The sequence below is a fragment of the Rutidosis leptorrhynchoides genome, chromosome 2 (genome assembly GCF_046630445.1).
Source record: "Rutidosis leptorrhynchoides isolate AG116_Rl617_1_P2 chromosome 2, CSIRO_AGI_Rlap_v1, whole genome shotgun sequence".
In the NCBI taxonomy this organism is placed as follows: Eukaryota; Viridiplantae; Streptophyta; class Magnoliopsida; order Asterales; family Asteraceae; genus Rutidosis; species Rutidosis leptorrhynchoides.
Genome location: NC_092334.1, coordinates 548,094,953 through 548,118,115, shown reverse-complemented (window position 1 = coordinate 548,118,115; position 23,163 = coordinate 548,094,953).

Here is a 23,163-nt window from a genome sequence, read left to right as displayed (position 1 = left end):
CATATGTGTTATGCATGAGAAAATAATTATAAAAATAGTTTGATTTTCCATAAAATACGTTTTTCATGTTTTTGTATTAGTTATAATTAATATATGTTTCATTATGAATTTTAATACAACTTTAAAGAGTTTTATGTGACGACTCGGAAATTTCCAACCAAATTTAAACTTAATCTTTATATGATTTCAACACGATAAGCAAAGTCTGTAATATTGAAATCTCAAAAACTTTGAAGTGTGTTCATGTATTTAATTACCCTTTGACTATTCTCGACGATTCACGAACCAATGTGTAACTAATGATGTAAATATGTATATACATATACATAAGTGTATATATAATAATTCTAAATTAAAAACTATACGTTCATCAATTAGAATTAAAAATGTAAGATAACAAACAAAATAATTAAGTTGTTATTAAAATAAATATATATAAATAGATATATGATATTATTATAAATCTACATAATTATAGATATAAAAGATTTCTATATTGAAGTATTTATGAAATATATAAATAATAAATATTCAATAGATGTAGTCATATAGCATATTATATAAATTGTAATATAAAATTATTAAAAGTGACTACAAGTTCAATTATAATTATTATATGATTATTATTACATTCATAATCGTTATTAATATTAATATCAATATCAGTAAAGTTATAATACTAAATTTGTTATATCTGATTTGTTAATATCATTATTATTATCACTAGTAGTAAAATGTAATTTTAACCATATGATTAATATTAGCAATATTATTAAATATTATTATTATCAATTTCATTAAAGATTATTATTAATATAAATTATTATTATTATCATTAATAATATTAAAGTTATTATAATTAGTATTGTTATAAGTATCATTAATAATATTGTTATTATCATTTTCAAATTACTTTTACCATTTCTTATTATTATTACTATTAGTATTTTAATTATCATTAATATAATTATGATTAATAATTATTAATATTATTTACATAAAATTATATATTGTGTAGATTTGGAAATCCTTAAACTGTATCAAATCGATTAACATCCTGTAGTGATTGACACTTTATGTTTCCATTTGTACGAATCAAGACTAAATCCACACATAACCTCCAAAAATCTGTTAAGAGATCCACATCTATCATTTTCTTCTTTTATATTTTTTTTGTCGTCTGTAATTGGAAACCGAGACCCATGTTGGCACGTTCTCTATATGACCAAGCAATTAGGAAATAAATTTTAGCCATTCCAATCCCTTTAGATCGATCACTTAATAATTCCATTGTTTACTATTATTTTTTTTGTCCGTAAACCACCACGACCAAAACCATCAAAATCACCCACCATAACCGCCATCTTCCACCACTTTGAATCTCTCTATCTCTTCTCTACCACTCTAACTTGATCGTGAAACAAACCATTCCAAGCTATCTGTTTTTGCAGTCTCGTTGCTACTACTGCAACTACAGGATATTCATGTTGCCAACAAAAACACCACCTTTGTTTAAACCATTGTTACCCAAACCCATTAAATAATTATCAAAGAACCCACACAAACTGCAACTCCTTCATTTTCTGTTTCCTGCTGAGGTCTGTTTCTCGGTTAAAAGAAAGAAGAATATGAAAAAGATGATACCCAAAGAAAGGGTGATTGACGAGATGATACATGGGATAAGATGTGGCTACTACACACTTTCTTTATTGGCAGACAACTACATATCAAACCACCCCACAAATACTACCCACTTATCTTTCTTTATAATTTCCTTTTCTGACTAAACCCCACTTGCTTGACCAAAAGTGGTTTCCAAAATAGGGGACGTTTTATTCTCTTCCTTGAATTCTATTATTCCACTTGCAAACAAACATAACAGGCTGTAGTCACAAATTTGTGTTTGTTCCTTTTTGTTATGCTAAAATCTTCTTCCTCTCAAACTTATTTGGTTAACCGAACGGGTTGATGGACTTTCACAAGTAGAATAGGGCTATCGATTTCATGGGCCAAGATTCAACTCGTGTTGGGCCGAAGGTAACTATGGTATTAGTGATTTCGAGAGCCAGAAAATCACAATGATAAAGAGATATATATAGGATGTTGCGTTTATGATTATGGTTAATTAAGATTAAGAAATTGATGCTTTAGATTGGTAATGATGGTACGTACACGATAAAGATGATGACTAGAGCTATGATCGATGATGATGATGATGATGATGATGATTCAATGATGATAACGATAGGATGAATAACGATAACGATGATAATAAAGGTTTGTGGAGATGATGATGATGTACTAAGATTAGATGATGATGAGGGCTAGATGATGAATAAGAATGATGAAATGATAACCATTCATATATAGTACAAAAATTAAAACACGCAAATCATAAGAAGAATGTATCGAGTGGTTCAGTGGTTTAGTAGTGTATGGGATAATCAAGAGGTCTCGGGTTCGAGCCCCATCTCGGGCATTTCTTTTTAGAAAAAGATCCAAAGGGTATACTCTTTAATCTTATTTTTTTTTTATAAATATTATTGCCATTATTATTGTCATAATTATTATTATTAGAAATATTACTAGTATTATAAATGTTATTATTATTACCATTATTAAGTATGAGTATCATTATTATTATTATTATTATTATTATTGATTAGTGTTATGGTATTAGAAATTATTATCAATATTATTAATAAAACGATTATTAAAAATTTGTATCATCAATATAGTTTATATTATCATCATTTCTAGTATTAATATTAAGTATTATTATTATTATTATTATCATTTAGGATTAGTATTAGTATCATTTTATAATTATTAATATTGACATAAGTATGATTATTAATATTATCACTTTTATTAAAATAATTATCATTAACGAGTACTGTTATTAATAAAAGTTAATATAATCATTACTAAAAAGTATCATTACCTTAAATACGTATATATTTTTTTAAAAAAAACTATTATTAATATTACCATTATTATTATTAAGAAAATTATCATTTTTATCATTATACCTATTTTAGTATTATTATAACTAAATAATGTAAACAAAAGATTTCTTATATAAAAAGATATATAAAATAACACTTAACTATATTAAAGTTATTATTTATCTAAATAGATAAAATAACATATAATTTATTAATATAAAATTACATCATTAATAATAATATATATAAATTTGTTCGATTAAGATTATATGTTTTAATATAAATATGAATAATATAGGTTCGTGAATCCGAGGCCAACCCTACAGTTGTTCATTGTTTTCATATGTATTTTTACTACAAAATACAATATGGTGAGTTTCATTTGCTCCCTTTTTAAATGCTTTTGCAATATATATTTTTGGGCTGAGAATACATGCGCTATTTTTATAACTATTTTACGAAATAGACACAAGTAATTGAAACTACATTATATGGTTGAATGGATCGAAGCCGAATATGCCCCTTTTAGCATGGTAGCCTAAGAATTTGGGAACAGACCCTCAAATTAACGCGAATCTTAAAGATAGATCTATCGGGCCCAACAAGCCCCATTCTAGAATTTGGAATGCTTTAGTACTTCGATTTTATCATGTCCGACGGGTGTCCCGGAATGATGGGGATATTCTATATGCATCTTGTTAATGTCGGTTACCAGGTGTTCACCATATGAATGATTATTTTTGTCTCTATGCATGGGACGTATATTTATGAGAAATGGAAATAAAAATCTTGTGGTCTATTAAAATGATGGAAATGAATGTTTATGATAAACTAATGAACTCACCAACCTTTTGGTTGACACTTTAAAGCATGTTTATTCTCAGGTACGAAAGAAATCTTCCGCTGCGCAATTGCTCATCTTAGGGATATTATTTGGAGTCATTTATGACATATTTCAAAAGACGTTGCATTCGAGTCATTGAGTTCATCAAGAATATTATGAAGTCAATTATAGTTTAGATATATTATGAAATGATATGCATGCCTGTCAACTTACGATGAAATGAAAGTTTGTCTTTTAAAAACGAATGCAATGTTTGTAAAGTGTATCATATAGAGGTCAAGTACATCGCGATGTAATCAACTGTTGTGAATCATTTATAATCGATGTGGACTTCGTCCGGATGGATTAGGACGGGTATCTACAGTTGGTATCAGAGCCATGGTCTTAGCGAACCAGGTCTTGCATTAGTATGTCTAACTGATAGTCGTTAGGATGCATTAGTGAGTCTGGACTTCGACCGTGTCTACATGTCAAAAGTTTTGCTTATCATTTAGTGTCGAAAATTATTTGCTTATCATCCTTAAAGTCTAGACACGTCTTACTGCCTCTATTGCATAGACAGTGTATAGATAAATTCATATCTTAGCGTATCTGTTATTGTTACCTTTGCCTGACAGCTTCCATAGATTCCTCCGTAGCTTATGGGATTTTAGTATTATATATGCATATGTAAATTATGTGTTGCAGGATACTAATCTACATCCTATAATCTATTTCTTATCGAAAATCCATCATTTGATCGTACGAGATGAATCTCCCAACCAGTTCGAGTCCTCAGATTCCGATAGCTATTCCGATAGTTATTCCGACAGCTATTCCGACATGGATGTTCACCTAAGCTCCGAAAGCAGCGTCACCAGAATGAATCAATCAATAAACCATCCCCAAATTCATCTGATGGGTTCGTAGTCGACTAATCAATGGTGACGCGAAGAAGGCGATTCCTTCCACCAATCGAATTCACCTCTTGACAATGAACCTGAAGCGCTTACCGGCGAACCTGTTCGAGACACCATTTTCTCTCTCATTTCCAGAGTATCTCGTCACGATTATATACTATCTCGAATTCTAAACCTTATTCAACTGCTCGTTCCAACCGACAATCATCCTGGAATAATAGAAGAAGTCAACGAACTTCGTGCTCGAGTAATCAATTTGGAGAATATGGTGCAAAATTTACCAACTTCAACAACATCACCAACACCAACAGTACCATCAATAACAGCACCAGTACCATCAACAATCCATACCTCAACATCTCATCCTATACCTCGAAGTATAATCATCGTTCTACATGACGTTCTACATTAATTATCTTTGTTCTTCATGATGATTATGTAATCTCTAATGTTTTAAAGATTATGTATTCTAGATCTAACGGTAAATCATATGAGTTTAATACTATATTTACTCATTAAATCCATGATTACATCTGAAGAAAATATATATGTATATATGTTTTCATAAGGATTGTAATTTAAAAAAAAATTTCTTTTGTACAAACTGTTAATGGTGAAAATATTTTAACGGGTAGGTAATACCCGAGGAATATTTAGATTTCACATTAATAAGTACACTGTACATTCTTTCAAATCTAATTCAACAGTCATTTACTATCATACCTACATCTACAAATATACGAATCTGTTCACCACGGAATAACCATTTTCATTCAATTTCATATTTGGATTTTGACCTATCAGAATCCAACAAGTGGCATAATGAAGAAAACATTGGACAAAATAAAATTTGTTAGAAACAAACAAATTAACTATGAGAAATTTTGTTAAGAATCCACGCTAACAAAATCCTAGCTAACTGTTCCTAGCTAACTGTTAATTCCGTATTACCTTTTATTTATCACAATTTATTTATCGCAATTTATTTATCACACTTTATTTATCGCAATTTTAATTCTCGCAATTTTATTTATCGTCATTTAATTTCTGCTATTTATTTTATGCACTTTAAATATCGGGACACGTATACAAGGTTTTGACATTTCATATCGACGCATCTATATATATATTATTAGGAATAACCATAGACACTCTATATGCAGTAATGCTGAGTTAGCTATACAAGGTTGAGGTTGATTCTACAATAATATATATAGTTTGAGTTGTGATCGAGTCTGAGACATGTACACGGGTCACGATATGTATTAATTAATTCGAATATTATATATTAAACTATATATGAATTATTGGACTATTACTGTGGACTATCGACTGTGGACTAAGAACATTGGACAATCAAATTGAATTAAAATATTGATTATAACATATGAAACTAAACAATTCTTCAAGTTTGCCACTTGATTTCATCTTAAACCTCATTTGTATCTCGACGAATACAATCTGCGATCAAACCTTTCATGATTTTTGAAAACATATCAATTGAGAGGATGAACCAACCGCACTTCATCTACGGAAGAAAAGATTGATACATATAGTTATGCACCTGAAAACACTAAGAACCTGAGTAAACGTTTAAAACATAGCTGTGCTAATTCCTTAGTGTTATTATTACCCATAATATAATGGTAATCCCTTTCAAAGTAGCAAATTTTGTCACAGCTCCAGCAACTCAACTTCGACTTTTCGTTTAAAACAACCTTATTATAACCTTGATATGTATGCGTGCTCTTTTATTGCTACCAGGGAACCTTTTATATTCCACCATATTACCAGCAGACGTACCAGCAACCTCGTTGCTTCTTGGCTTAAATCTCTGTGACGATCGCTCCAAATCCATATGGACGAACACGTCATTCATCGATTTCATTGCGAGGTATTTGACCTCTATATGTTATGTTTTGTAAACATTGCATTCTTTTGAAAAGGCACACCATAAATGAATATTTAAATCAAAGGTTTTCGACATCTGATGATTTCTACATATAGACAATCACCGTAAATAATAGTTTACAATAGTACTTCCATTGACAATGCAGTCAAAATAAGATACATGGTGATGATTTGGTGAATGCAACGTTTCCTTGAAAAATATGCCATGTAAGACTCGATGCACAAAGCTTGTCTAACATATAAGCAAACAGCGGAAGACTTCTAGAGAACCTGAGAATAAACATGCTAACAAGTGTCAATACAAAGGTTGGTGAGTTCATAGTTTAATATTTTGCATAATCTGTATATAAAGGTGGATCACAAGATTTCAGTTGTTTCATCCAGAAACGTTTATCAAAATATTCTACAAAATTGAGCACCCTGGTAACTAAAATTAACGTATATATAATTTGTACCCTTTGTATAATCATCTTAATAATACATGCAAACCAACGTGTACGCTTCTCAAATAGCATACGTCCGTTAAAAGGCTAGTGCTCTAGCTCGAACGGGGATATCAAGCCCTATGGATCCATATACTACTACTCGCGCCCACCAGTTCTTATAACTGGCAGTTAACAGTTACCAAAGCTAAGGGATTTTCAGTTCAAACTCAGTGTAGAATTTAGTATGTACTTGTATCCATTGCGTTTAAAATAAAGTGCATGTATTCTCAGCCCAAAAATATAGATTGCAAAAGCAATTAAAAAGGGAGCAAATGAAACTCACCTTAGCAGCATATAAAGTCGTTCACCAAAATGTGACTGAAATCGGATTACCAAATAACCGTAGATCTCAACCTAAAGAACATATGTTGGTCAATAAATGTCTATCAAGCTAGGTCTGGTCATAGTGTATCACAATCCTAATGCTCGAGATCGACATACAAAAGTTATCCAAAGTCGTTTCAAAAATTCATTTTATCAATCTCGTAAACAAGTTGTTTAAATTTTAATTGCAGATTCAAAAGCAATTTCAATTAACGTTAATCATAATTCAATTGACCATATATTTTGATTCGTTCATCGAAATTACGTGATTTCTAAATGAAAAGTTATTGATTTTTCGCCAGCTTTCCAAAAACATGCATATCATATACCTTTTACCAGTAATATATGTATTTAATTCGTGATTCATCATAAACTATTTAACGACAAAATTTAGCATACAAGCTTGTATAAATATATATACTCGAGCACTAGATATGGATACACTATTAGTATATAAAAGATAAAATATAAATGCTTACGTATCAATATTGTGATTCAATATTTCAGAAAAGTACGTAGACGTAACGGAGATGATAAACACTAGGTTTGATTCATAAATATACCCCCGAACATTACCTATAATTTCCTTAGCTCTATCCCGCTTGAAAACCCATTTTAAAAGTAACCCACTCATGACCTCGTCGTAGTATTTTATGTATAATACATAATTAATAATACTAATAATAATAAGATTAATAATAATATTAATCTTAATAATATAAATAATAATAATAATAATAATAATAATAATAATAATAATAATAATAATAATAATAATAATAATAATAATAATAATAATAATAATAATAATAATAATAATAATAAATTAAATAAATATTACGGAGTAATAATACTAGAGAAAGAGAGATAGATTCAGCTGAGCCAAAAATCGCGCAATTTATAGAACCTTTTCTGAAAAAGTACCCTATGCGATCGCATGAGATTTGTGCTTCAAGGCCATGCGATCTCATGGCACCGTGGGACAGCTCACAAATTTTTAACTTCTTGTTTGTCGACATAATTTTATATTATATATATAATATATTTAATTTATATAATTAATTATATATTATATTAAATTCACATGCATAGTTGACTTGTAATTTTTTTTTCCTGATAAGTCGTACGTCATCACTCGACTTATGTCCCAGTTCCGGTTTTTCAAATGTCCTTTCGTACGCTGAAAAAACTTGTATTTTACGTTTTGTGACTCGTACCTTTGTCAAAATATAGCCTTAAATTATCCCTAAACTATACCACTCAAAGTATATCATAAACTTTCGAGTATTTTGGTCATTTACTTCTATAAATCATTGCCTCGCTATTTGTTGATATATATATAATAACAAATCGTTTTATGACCAAGTTAATATATATTTTCAACATTCATAAACACGTTTTAAATATATGTCGCAAGTTATTCATACAATTAATATTTCAACTTATCATATATATTCAAATAAATATTTAAACCAATAAGTTTAATGTACGGTATTAAACAATTAAAACTTTGTTACGTTTTCAAGTTATAGTATATATATGTATCTATTTACATATAATGGTTCGCGAATCGTTGAGAACAACCGAAGGGTACTTGAATAGTTCAAAAATTTTGAGATTCGGTTTTACAGACTTTGCTTATCGTGTCGGAAACGTTAAATCATTTAAAGATAAAGTTTAAATTTGGTCAAAAATTTCAGAGTTGTCACAGTACCTACCCGTTAAAGAAATTTCTTCCCGAAATTTGAGTGAGGTCGTCATGGCTAGAAATAAAAATATTTTCATGACGAATATGAGTTGGTAAATAGAATTTTTTTTTCACCATTGAATAATACGGATAAAACAATCCGATTACTCGAAGCGTATGAGAGAAGTTATCGTAATAGAGTGAAATGGAGAATAGAGATTCGTCTTATCTTTTGATGTAGTAACGATTGATTTCTGGAATTTAAGGAATAGAAAATCTTCATAATTTAAATAAGATTTGATTCTTCGGAATTTAAGGAAATTAGGATTTTCTTTGATTAAATGCGTAATCTGCCTCGATTGCTATGTCTGATATTTTGCTATAAATTGACCTCTCCCGTTTCTTTTATTTTTACCACTCCTATAATCTTCTTTCTTATTTCATATTTCTTAATAGATTGTGAAATTGCTTAATTCAGTTCTGATTCTTGATATTTTCTTGGCTATCGTATCCTTCATTCTTCTTTTTCATCTACCACCAGAGGAGGTTATTTTCTTCAACTATTACCTTGGGGTTATAGTATTTTTCATTCTCCCGTGTCTTTATATTGCTATACGCATCGATATACACGGTTTTTAATTTTGGGATTGTTTTTGGGCTTTATATTTTCCATTATATTTCGGAGCTTCATGATTTCGTTTTCTCTTCCCGACTTTAAGTCAAGCGAATAATAGTCCAAAATTCGTAGGCATGAATTTTGAAATGAACGTAGTTAATGTTCTAAGAAATAAACGGTAATGGCACAATCTGACTTGTTAAATTACCAGAATATCCGAAAAAGACCGAATCATCAAGAAAAATATTTTCTTGATATGTTTAGAGGTTAAATAGAATGAAAGAGTTATGTAACATGGTTCATGATGAGGGTATGATTGTGAACCTTTATCACATTCCATTAGAAACTCAGCATAACTTACTGTAATATAATCAAGTTGATCAAGTGTCATTATATTATACTAATTCATGATTCAGTTCCCAACATTACTTCAAAACATCCATTTTTCGAATTTTTCAGATTTTAGAAACTAAAATAGTTTCTTTTATGATGTAACAAAGATAGCGTGAAGAGATAAATGATTTCAGATAAGAATAGTTATGAAAATATCTTCAGAAATATGGAGGATATTTATAATGGAAGATACGATGATATCTTAGAATTTCTAATATCAGAGGATGATGCGGAAAATCTGTTCGTGAAGGTTTAGAATAAGAAGTAAGGTTCTTACTAATGGTTTCAGCAGACACTGAATCATTTGGATTCTTTGAAGGTAGATTTCGTCTTTGTGATTTGTCCACACCCTCCTTCATGGTCTGCTCAATCCGTTTTCCAGTTCCAAACCTTCTCTTTTTCTCAGCTTTACCACCATACTATTCTTTATCATCAAACTTTTGACTATTAAGGTTGTTTACAGTTTTTGCTGCTTCATCAACATTTTTCCAAAATTCGGAGAACTAGTTTCGTAGTTTGGGGTGTTTTTCGAAAACTTCACATTCGAAGTATGTAAGTCCAGGAGGTAGACGTTATATGTACACATATAACTGTTGGCGTAGACGTGCTACAAGATTTCAAAATACTGATTGCTAATTCCCGATAGTTGGTATGTCAATTGCCGTTACAAGATGTGGATGAGTACATGATACGGTTTCAATGAGTATAAGGATTTTTCGGAAGGTCAAAGATCAATGAAGTTGTTGGTAAATTTACTGCTAATGTGGTGGAACATGAAAGGTTCCCCAGTAACAAAAACGTATATATCAAGGTTATAATAAGGCTAATCTGAAAAGTCGAAGTTGACTGGTTGGAAGTGTGGTAAAACTGGATACTTTGAACAGGGATTGCAAGATTATTTTCGGTAATAACAATGCTAAAGGATCTTTTACAGTTTTAAAGTTAAAGTATAGCTTTGAAAGATGTAGAGATCTAAGAATGATGTCACCGGTTCAGAGTTATGGCTTGGATTCTAATACGTCGATATCAGAATATGTGATTGAATTTGTATGAAATGATTGTGTATCATTGTGAAGATAGTGAGTATAGTTAATGATTTTTGAATCAAAATTGAAGAATGTACAGTGTAACATATTAATTGTGAACTTAAATATTTCTCGAGTAGTACCTACCCGTTAAAGATTTCACAATTAATACTTTGTATAAAAGAATTTTTATTACCGTATTTATGAAAATATATGTATGTATATTTTCTTCAGATCTAATATAGATTTAATGAGTTAATATCATATTAAGCTCATTTGATTTTCGGCTTGACTTAGAAATGATTAAACTCTAAAACATTAAAGATTACATAATCTTTGCAGAGTATTTCGCTAATGTAATCGATACTTCATTATTTATTCTTATTTCTCGGTGAAGGATGTTGATGCTTGTGGAATCTTTGTGAACCTTACAAGGCACAGATGATGTTTTCTGGAAAGTTTCGAGTACATCGAAAATGAAAATGTAAAATCAATTATGTAATTGAATAATACACTTGGTTTATTATGAAATGGAATTCATTAAGTTGAAACAGAGATTGTAGTTAACAATGGTTAAGTTGTTAAGGAAGGATGTACATCATTGCATATTAGTAATATGAACTAACCGAGTAGTACCTACCAGTTAAGATTCACACGTAATATCTTAGTACGAAAAGATTTATTTTGATTTCAAAATTCATATATATTAAATATACATAAAATTTCTTCAGGGGAAATGAATTAATACTTCATCGGTTATTGTTGCTGGTATTTCTTGGTAACTACGATGCGTATGACGTTGATGTTAAAGGTACATATTGTGATGTTGAGGCTTGCGGTGCAGATGTTGTTGGTGGTGGTAATGGTACTGTTGGTGTTGTTGTCGGTGGTACTGTTGATGCTGGTGATTCTGCTGGTGCTTGTAACCTTTGCACCATATTCTCCAAAGCCACTACCCGAGCGCGAAGCTCGTTGACTTCTTCTACTACACCGGGATGATTGGCGGTTCGGACGAGCGGATGAATAAGATCCAGAATTTGAGAGAGTATATGATCATGACGAGATATTCTGGAGATGAGAGAGAAAATGGTATTACGAACAGGTTCGCCGGTAAGTGCTTTAGGTTCTTCGCCAAGAGGGCAATGTGGTGGATGGAAGGGATCGCCTTCTTCTTGTCTCCAATAATTAAGTAGGCTACGAACCCATCCCCAATTCATCCAAAATAGGTGATGGCTGATTGGTTGATCCATTCATGTTACACTGTCTTCGAAATTCAGGTGAATATCCATATCGGAATAGCTGTCGGAGTTTAAGGAATTTGAACTAGATACGGGATCCATCTTATATAATTAGGGAGATGATTTTTGATATGAATTAGATTATAGAATTTAGTTCGGTATTCTTCAATACATAATTTACATATGTATATATAATACCAAATTCCATAAATCACGGAGAAATTTTCGAAAGATGTCAGGAAAAGTTTATAGTAACAGATACGCTAAGATATGAATTTTGTCTATACACTATTTATGCAATCAATGCAATAAGACGCGTTTAGACTTAAGATGATAGACAGGTAATTTCTGACAAGAAATGATAAGCAAAACTTTTGACATGCAGACACAGTCGAAGTCCAGACTTACTAATGTATCCTAACAACTATCAGTTAGACACACTCATGTAAGACCTGGTTCACTAGGACCAACGCTCTGATACCAACTTTGACGATCGCTCCAAATCCATATGGACGAACACGTCATTCATCGATTTCATTGCGAGGTATTTAACCTCTATATGTTATGTTTTGTAAACATTGCATTCTTTTGAAAAGGCACACCATAAATGAATATTTAAATCAAAGGTTTTCGACATCTGATGATTTCTACATATAGACAATCACCGTAAATAATAGTTTACAATAGTACTTCCGTTGACAATGCAGTCAAAATAAGATACATGGTGATGATTTGGTGAATGCAACGTTTCCTTGAAAAATATGCCATGTAAGACTCGATGCACAAAGCTTGTCTAACATATAAGCAAACAGCGGAAGACTTCTAGGGAACCTGAGAATAAACATGCTAACAAGTGTCAACACAAAGGTTGGTGAGTTCATAGTTTTAATATTTTGCATAATCTGTATATAAAGGTGGATCACAAGATTTCAGTTGTTTCATCCAGAAACATTTATCAAAATATTCTATAAAATTGAGCACCCTGGTAACTAAACTTAACGTATATATAATTTACACCCTTTGTATAATCATCTTAATAATACATGCAAACCAACGTGTACGCTTCTCAAATAGCATACGTCCGTTAAAAGGCTAGTGCTCTAGCTCGGACGGGGATATCAAGCCCTATGGATCCATATACTACTACTCGCGCCCACCAGTTCTTATAACTGGCAGTTAACAGTTACCAAAGCTAAGGGATTTTCAGTTCAAACTCAGTGTAGAATTTAGTATGTACTTGTATCCATTGCGTTTAAAATAAAGTGCATGTATTCTCAGCCCAAAAATATAGATTGCAAAAGCAATTAAAAAGGGAGCAAATGAAACTCACCTTAGCAGCATATAAAGTCGTTCACCAAAATGTGACTGAAACTCAGATTACCAAATAACCGTAGATCTCAACCTAAAGAACATATGTTGGTCAATAAATGTCTATCAAGCTAGGTCTGGTTATAGTGTATCACAATCCTAATGCTCGAGATCGACATACAAAAGTTATCCAAAGTCATTTCAAAAATTCATTTTATCAATCTCGTAAACAAGTTGTTTAAATTTTAATTGCAGATTCAAAAGCAATTTCAATTAACGTTAATCATAATTCAGTTGACCATATCTTTTGATTCGTTCATCGAAATTACGTGATTTCTAAATGAAAAGTTATTGATTTTTTGCCAGCTTTCCAAAAACATGCATATCATATACCTTTTACTAGTAATATATGTATTTAATTCGTTATTCATCATAAACTGTTTAACGATGAAATTTAGCATACAAGCTTGTATAAATATATATACTCGAGCACTAGACATGGATACACTATTAGTATATAAAAGATAAAATATAAATGCTTACGTATCAATATTGTGATTCAATATTTCAGAAAAGTACGTAGACGTAACGGAGAAGATAAACACTAGGTTTGATTCATAAATATACCCCCGAACATTACCCATAATTTCCTTAGCTCTATCCCGCTTGAAAACCCATTTTGAAAGTAACCCACTCATGACCTCGTCGTAGTATTTTATGTATAATACATAATTAATAATACTAATAATAATAAGATTAATAATAATATTAATCTTAATAATATAAATAATAATAATAATAATAATAATAATAATAATAATAATAATAATAATAATAATAATAATAATAATAATAATAATAATAAATTAAATAAATATTACGGAGTAATAATACTAGAGAAAGAGAGATAGATTCAGCTGAGTCAAAAATCGCGCAATTTATAGAACCTTTTCTGAAAAAGTACCCCATGCGATCGCATGGAATTTGTGCTTCAAGGCCATGTGATCGCATGGCACCATGGGACAGCTCACAAATTTTTAACTTCTTGTTTGTCGACATAATTTTATATTATATATATAATATATTTAATTTATATAATTAATTATATATTATATTAAATTCACATGCATAGTTGACTTGTAATTTTTTTCTGATAAGTCGTACGTCATCACTCGACTTATGTCCCGGTTTTTATTTTTCAAATGTCCTTTCGTACGCTGAGAAAACTTGTATTTTACATTTTGTGACTCGTACCTTTGTCAAAATATAGCCTTAAATTATCCCTAAACTATACCACTCAAAGTATATCATAAACTTTCGAGTATTTTGGTCATTTACTTCTATAAATCATTGCCTCGCTATTTGTTGATATATATATATATAATAACAAATCGTTTTATGACCTAGTTAATATATATTTTCAACATTCATAAACACGTTTTAAATATATGTCTCAATTTATTCATACAATTAATATTCCAACTTATCATATATATTCAAATAAATATTTAAACCAATAAGTTTAATGTACGGTATTAAACAATTAAAACTTTGTTACGTTTTCAAGTTATAGTATATATATGTATCTATTTACATATAATGGTTCGCGAATCGTTGAGAACAACCGAAGGGTACTTGAATAGTTCAAAAATTTTGAGATTCGATTTTACAGACTTTGCTTATCGTGTCGGAAACGTTAAATCATTTAAAGATAAAGTTTAAATTTGGTCAAAAATTCCCGGGTTGTCACAATCTCTTTGATAAATCATTATATTTATTCATTGAAACCCAATCATATACTCATCCGCATCTTGTAACGAGAACTGCCATACCAATAACCGAGAATCAGCAATCAGTACTTTGAAAACTCACAGCATATCTACATCAACAGTTATATGTATAACATATATCTCTTAGAATTATGATCTTTCATTCTGAAATTCTGAAAAGCACTCAGTCTACAAATCAATACTCTGAATGTTGAAAAAGCTGAATGAAGCAGCAGAAACTGTAGACAACCGTAAACGACCTTAATCATCAGAAGTTTGATGATAAAGAATTGTATGTTGGCAAAGCTCAGAAAAAGTTTGAAACTGAAAAACTGATTGAGCAAACTACGAAGGAGTCTCTGAACAAATCACAAGGACTAAACTTGTACATTAAGAATCCTGATGATTCTGTTTCTGATGAAATCTTTAGCGAATACCTTGCTTCTGACTCCAAACTCTTGAGGATAAATTTTCTTCACCATCCTCCGATATTAGAAATTCCAAGATATCATTGTATCTTTCATTATAAATATCCTCCATATTTCTGAAGATATTTTCATAACTATTCTTATCTGAAATCATTAATCTCTTCGTGCTATCAGTGTTACATCATATAGAAACTGTTAGTTTCTATATTCTGTAAACTTTCGAGCTTAAAATATGAATGTTATTGATGTAATGTTGGGAACGGAAGCATGAGTTAGTATAATATAATGACACTTGATCAACGTGATTATATTACAGTAAGTCATGCTGAGTTTCTAAATGGGACATGATGATTCACAGATTATAACGTCATCATGTGCCATGTTACACGACTCTTACATTTTATCTAATATATAAACATATCAAGAACATATTTTCTTGATAGTTCTATCTTTCCCGGATATTCTGGTAATTTGACGAATCAAGATCGTGCTATTATCATTTCTTTCTTAGAACATTAACTATGTTCATTTCGAAATTTATATCTATGAATTCTGGACCGTTGCTCGCTTTACTAGAGGTCGAGAGGATAATAAAAAGGCAAAGAGATCCGATATATAAGGGAAAATATAAAGCCCAACAACAACACCGAAATTACAATCTGTGGATACCAGTGCGTATAGCAATATAAAGACACGGGAGGATTATAAATACAATAATCCCTAGAGCATAGTAGAAATAAACAGATTCTTCCGATGGGAGTTGGAAAAGAAGAACGATCATTGCGATAGTCAGAATAAGAACAAGGATTAGAACCGGATTAAGCATTATTATAATCTTTTGGATATAGGAACTGAGAAAGAAGGTATAGAAGTGGTGGAAACAAATGGAACGGAAAAGGTAAATTTATAATGGAAATATCAGACAGAGTAATCGAGGCAGATCATCGTATTTAATTATAGAGATCTTAATTCCCTTATTCGCCGAAGAATCAAATCTTTTAGGTTTCGAAAATTTTCTTAAAATCTCTTGAATTCCGGAATTCAACCAAGACAACGTCAAAAGTTAAGACGCACCTTATTTTCTAAATTCAAACGTGACTAGTCAAAAGTTACGACGAAACTTTATTTTCTCATTTCACTCTTTTGTGATAGCTTCACCCATACGCTTCGAGTAACCGAATCGTTTTATCTACATTACTCATTAATGATAAAGCTCTAATTATCAACTCAGATTCGTCATGAAAACATTTTTATGGTTAACCATGACGACCTTACTCAAATTTCGGGACGAAATTTCTTTAACGGGTAGGTACTATGACGACCCGGAAATTTCCAACCAAATTTAAACTTAATCATTATATGATTTCGACACGATAAGCAAAGTCTGTAATATTGAAATCTCAAAAACTTTGAAGTGTGTTCATGTATTTAATTACCCTTTGACTATTCTCGACGATTCACGAACCAATGTGTAATTAATGATGTAAATATGTATATACATATACATAAGTGTATATATAATAATTTTAAATTAAAAAGTATACGTTCATCAATTAGAATTAAAAATGTAAGATAACAAACAAAATAATTAAGTTGTTATTAAAATAAATATATATAAATAGATATATGATATTATTATAAATCTACATAATTATAGATATAAAAGATTTCTATATTGAAGTATTTATAAAATATATAAATAATAAATATTTAATAGATGTAGTCATATAGCATATTATATAAATTGTAATATAAAATTATTAAAAGTGACTACAAGTTCAATTATAATTATTATATGATTATTATTACATTCATAATCGTTATTAATATTAATATCAATATCAGTAAAGTTATAATACTAAATTTGTTATATCTGATTTGTTAATATCATTATTATTATCACTAGTAGTAAAATGTAATTTTAACCATATGATTAATATTAGCAATATTATTAAATATTATTATTATCAATTTCATTAAAGATTATTATTAATATAAATTATTATTATTATCATTAATAATATTAAAGTTATTATAATTAGTATTTTTATAAGTATCATTAATAATATTGTTATTATCATTTTCAAATTACTTTTACCATTTCTTATTATTATTACTATTAGTATTTTAATTATCATTAATATAATTATGATTAATAATTATTAATATTATTTACATAAAATTAAATATTATGTAGATTTGGAAATCCTTAAACTGTATCAAATCGATTAACATCCTGTAGTGATTGACACTTTATGTTTCCATTTGTACGAATCAAGTCTAAATCCACACATAACCTCCAAAAATCTGTTAAGAGATCCACATCTATCATTTTCTTCTTTTATATTTTTTTTGTCGTCTGCAATTGGAAACCGAGACCCATGTTGGCACGTTCTCTATATGACCAAGCAATTAGGAAATAAATTTTAGCCATTCCAATTCCTTTAGATCGATCACTTAATAATTCCATTGTTTACTATTATTTTTTTTGTCCGTAAATCACCACGACCAAAACCATCAAAATCACCCACCATAACCGCCATCTTCCACCACTTTGAATCTCTCTATCTCTTCTCTACCACTCTAACTTGATCGTGAAACAAACCATTCCAAGCTATCTGTTTTTGCAGCCTCGTTGCTACTACTGCAACTACACGATATTCATGTTGCCAACAAAAACACCACCTTTGTCTAAACCATTGTTACCAAAATCCATTTATAATTATCAAAGAACCCACACAAACTGCAACTCCTTCGTTTTTTGTTTCCTGCTGAGGTCCGTAACCCAACCAACACCAACACAATCTTTTTCCTTTTGACTTCTGTAAACAGCGGGATCACCACCAACTTCGATCACCATACACAGCAATCTTTCTATTTTCTGTTATTAAAACATCGAAAAACTAATTGTTACTACTGCTGTTATATGTCTCGGTTAAAAGAAAGAAGAAGATGAAAAAGATGATACCCAAGAAAGGGTGATTGACGAGATGATACATGGGATATGATGTGGCTACTACACACTTTCTTTATTGGCAGACAACTACATATCAAACCACCCCACAAATACTACCCACTTATCTTTCTTTATAATTTCCTTTTCTGACTAAACCCCACTTGCTTGACCAAAATTGGTTTCCAAAATAGGGGTCGTTTTATTCTCTTCCTTGAATTCTATTATTCCACTTGCAAACAAACATAACAGGCTGTAGTCACAAATTTGTGTTTGTTCCTTTTTGTTATACCAAAATCTTCTTCCTCTCAAACTTATTTGGTTAACCGAACATGCTGATGGACTTTCACAAGTAGAATAGGGCTATCGATTTCATGGGCCAAGATTCAACTTGTGTTGGGCCGAAGGTAACTATGGTATTAGTGATTTCGAGAGCCAGAAAATCACAATGATAAAGAGATATATATATATATATATATATATATATATATATATATATATATATATATATATATATATATATATATATATATATATATATATATATATATATATATATATATAGGATGTTGCGTTTATGATTATGGTTAATTAAGATTAAGAAATTGATGCTTTAGATTGGTAATGAAGGTACGTACACGATAAAGATGATGACTAGAGCTATGATCGATGATGATGATGATGATGATGATGATTCAATGATGATGACGATAGGATGAATAACGATAACGATGATAATAAAGGTTTGTGGAGATGATGATGATGTACTAAGATTAGATGATGATGAGGGCTAGATGATGAATAAGAATGATGAAATGATAACCATTCATATATAGTACAAAAATTAAAACACGCAAATCATAAGAAGAATGTATCGAGTGGTTCAGTGGTTTAGTAGTGTATGGGATAATCAAGAGGTCTCGGGTTCGAGCCCCGTCTCGGGAATTTCTTTTTAGAAAAAGATCCAAAGGGTATACTCTTTAATCTTATTTTTTTTTATAAATATTATTGCCATTATTATTGTCATAATTATTATTGTTAGAAATATTACTAGTATTATAAATGTTATTATTATTACCATTATTAAGTATGAGTATCATTATTATTATTATTATTATTGATTAGTGTTATGGTATTAGAAATTATTATCAATATTATTAATAAAACGATTATTAAAAATTTGTATCATCAATATAGTTTATATTATCATCATTTCTAGTATTAATATTAAGTATTATTATTATTATTATTATTATCATTTAGGATTAGTATTAGTATCATTTTATAATTATTAATATTGATAGAAGTATGATTATTAATATTATCACTTTTATTAAAATAATTATCATTAACGAGCAAGGTTGTAAAAGTCGCGAGTCGGTGACGCATCGGTCGGGACCTAAAAAGGACGCGTCGGCCGAGTCGGGGGACGCATCGGGGACGCATCGATCGTTGACCAACGTTGACTTTATTAATAATTTCTTAAATATATATTTATATATATATAAAATAGTTGATTATGTACCATAAATTTCTTAAATGAGAACTCGAATTTAAAAACAATTAAACTTCAAACTCAATTAATGTTACCGAGTACATAATTAGTAAGGACGCAGAAAAAAGAGTGGCCCAAAAATGAAAACAAACCCTAATTTTATAATATATAACATCGTGTCGAAAATTTGACTGACTTTGACCATTTTTGACCGTCTTTGACAGACTTTGACCGAACTTTTAGTTCTGACCGTCTTTTGAGTCGTTTTCAGAAAAAACGGGACGGTGAACCCATAAAAACGACGCATCGGCCGACGCGTCAGCCGAGTCGGCCGACTTTTACAACACTGTTAACGAGTACTGTTATTAATAAAAGTTAATATAATCATTACTAAAAAGTATCATTACCTTAAATATGTATATATATATTTTTTAAAAACTATTATTAATATTACCATTATTATTATTAAGAAAATTATCATTTTTATCATTATACCTATTTTAGTATTATTATAACTAAATTATGTAAACAAAAGATTTCTTATATAAAAAGATATATAATATAACACTTAACTATATTAAAGTTATTATTTATCTAAATAGATAAAATAACATATAAATTATTAATATAAAATTACATCATTAATAATAATATATATAAATTTGTTCGATTAAGATTATATGTTTTAATATAAATATGAATAATATAGGTTCGTGAATCCGAGGCCAACCCTACAGTTGTTCATTGTTGTCATATGTATTTTTACTACAAAATACAATATGGTGAGTTTCATTTGCTCCCTTTTTAAATGCTTTTGCAATATATATTTTTGGGACTGAGAATACATGCTCTATTTTTATAACTGTTTTACGAAATAGACACAAGTAATTGAAACTACATTATATGGTTGAATGGATCGAAGCCGAATATGCCCCTTTTAGCTTGGTAGCCTAAGAATTTGGGAACAGACCCCCAAATTGACGCGAATCCTAAAGATAGATCTATCGGGCCCAACAAGCCCCATTCTGGAATTTGGAATGCTTTAGTACTTCGATTTTATCATGTCCGACGGGTGTCCTGGAATGATGGGGATATTCTATATGCATCTTGTTAATATCGGTTACCAGGTGCTCACTATATGAATGATTATTTTTGTCTCTATGCATGGGACGTATATTTATGAGAAATGGAAATGAAAATCTTGTGGTCTATTAAAATGATGGAAATGAATATTTATGATAAACTAATGAACTCTCTAACCTTTTGGTTGACACTTTAAAGCATGTTTATTCTCAGGTACGAAAGAAATCTTCCGCTGTGCAATTGCTCATCTTAGGGATATTATTTGGAGTCATTTATGACATATTTCAAAAGAAGTTACATTCGATCATTGAGTTCATCAAGAATATTATCAAGTCAATTATAGTTTAGATATATTATGAAATGATATGCATGCCTGTCAACTTACGATGAAATGAAAGTTTGTCTTTTAAAAATGAATGCAATGTTTGTAAAGTGTATCATATAGAGGTCAAGTACCTCGTGATGTAATCAACTGTTGTGAATTGTTTATAATCGATGTGGACTTCGTCCGGATGGATTAGGACGGGTCTCTACATTTTATACTCTATGTAATTTATTATTTGTTATAATGAATTTGATTAATGATTATATTATGAATTGAAATAAATACATCATACTGAGTTTATGTAACTCTAATTAATTCATGATATATAATGAATCTAAATAAATACACAATGTGCATACTTTCTTGACTCTTGTGTTTTGTAAGACAGAGTCATATAGTAATTTTTTATATAACTAATGTGTATTAACGATGATTTATTAAACGAACTTTTAACAGTTAAAATAATGGTTTTTGATCAAATTAATTATCTATGTGAAAATTGTTACATCATTTGGTTTGTTTCTATATGCGTTATAGAAATTATGAGAAAAAGAAATCTCGCTCAAGGATCAAAAACTTTTCATATGCTCGAATTTAATTTCGTTTCTGAGGAGTTAAGGATGTGTTATCTAAATAAATATGTAATAATGACAATAAACTTTCATTCAGTTTGAAGGTTGTAATTTGTACTTTTATTTAAATTATAAACGTCCTATTGGTTAATTATTTTTTGTAATAATTTAACTCCGTACTTTCTTTTTGTTAGAAAGTTGTAATTTCTTTGCTAATGATCAATTATTTTTGTGATGATCTTGATCAACTTTTTGTTTTGTTTGAAAGTAAATATTATATCTTGAATCGTTTTAAAGGTATTTTTATGTGAAATACTGAACATATTGACCATTTGTTTGTGTAAATAAACATTTACACAATTTGATAACCGAATAAATCGTGATAAGTTTGTTTATTTTTTCAAATGGATTCATGTATGCTTGGTTGTCATAATTATGTATTTGTTATAGAAATTAAAGAGAAAATCAAAGAAAAATTTATACGGGGACCAAATTTATTTTATATTTCTTTGTGAAATATTTAGCATATGAATTATTACTTAGTGTAAAATTTCTTGAAGAATATGTGCTATAATCTGATAACTTTGTATGATTAAATATGTTAGTTGTAGTTTCATGATATGATTTGTGGACGATAATTGGGAACATAGTGAACTTTTTCTTCACGACCTATTGTGAACTACAATTTTAACATAATTTGATTATAGACAAAGTGTTTTGTATATATGAGTGGATATTATTTAGTCTTGCATAATTGTCTACACAATAAACATTGGTTTAGTTGGACTTTGTGTTCAATAATGGCTTTTACATCCAACAATTTTATTGTTTTACTTAACTAAGATTATGAGTTAAATGTG